The 650-nt window shown below is 43.1% G+C and overlaps 1 long non-coding RNA gene across 1 annotated transcript in view; it reads left to right on the top strand.

The window, feature by feature from the left end:
• Positions 1–349: 349 nt before the first annotated feature.
• Positions 350–650, top strand: part of LOC108449597 — a 24,094-nt gene continuing 23,793 nt past the window's right edge. The window contains exon 1 of the long non-coding RNA XR_001865823.1: positions 350–473. This is a non-coding gene — a long non-coding RNA (uncharacterized LOC108449597). The remainder of the gene's footprint in view (positions 474–650) is intronic.

Below are 650 nucleotides of genomic sequence, written 5' to 3'. Positions count from 1 at the left end.
CTGGCTTTCTGATTTTTATCGTTAAGCCTTGGGATAGCTGGCTTTCTCTTGACAGCACCAATATCTGGAGCATAGTTTTGGGGTGAGAAGCTCAGTTTTCAGTTTAAATCCAGAATGCACATTTGGAGCCCTGACAACTGCAGAGAAGATACAAAGTAACTTCCAAGCATGCTCCCATGACTCAGAAAATGCAAATTACCCCGTGTTTTGGTTAAGTAGACAATCAAATAGGAATATTTTGTTTTTTAAGGCTACATAGTGGTCCTTGAATACTTGGCACTGGCAGTCTCAGGGAAAGATGCCAGTGTATCAGGCCTTTTTGTTATGAAGAAGCTTATGCATAATTTTGAGAACCAGGACTGCGGGGATCTAGGTGTCCTGGAACAGGTGACAGACTCTTCCCTTCACTACTCGGCCGTGCTTAGAAGGGCACAGCTGCCACCTCTCATGCCCAGGACCTTTCAGAGGAGCAGGTAGGAGACATCATACTAGGCTGCCTCCTTTCCCTTGCTCTGCCTATCACTGCCCACAGGCAACCTTAATGCCAGCACTCTTAATCTGAATATATACAATAAGATATTTTAATAACACTTTTCTTTTTTTATGAACAATTGCATGAAAACTGAACTTTTCTTATCAGACCTCCTGCT

The sequence above is a fragment of the Corvus brachyrhynchos genome, unplaced genomic scaffold, assembly GCF_000691975.1.
Source record: "Corvus brachyrhynchos isolate BGI_N302 unplaced genomic scaffold, ASM69197v1 scaffold28, whole genome shotgun sequence".
In the NCBI taxonomy this organism is placed as follows: domain Eukaryota; kingdom Metazoa; phylum Chordata; class Aves; order Passeriformes; family Corvidae; genus Corvus; species Corvus brachyrhynchos.
This window is presented reverse-complemented; position numbering and strand designations above follow the sequence as displayed.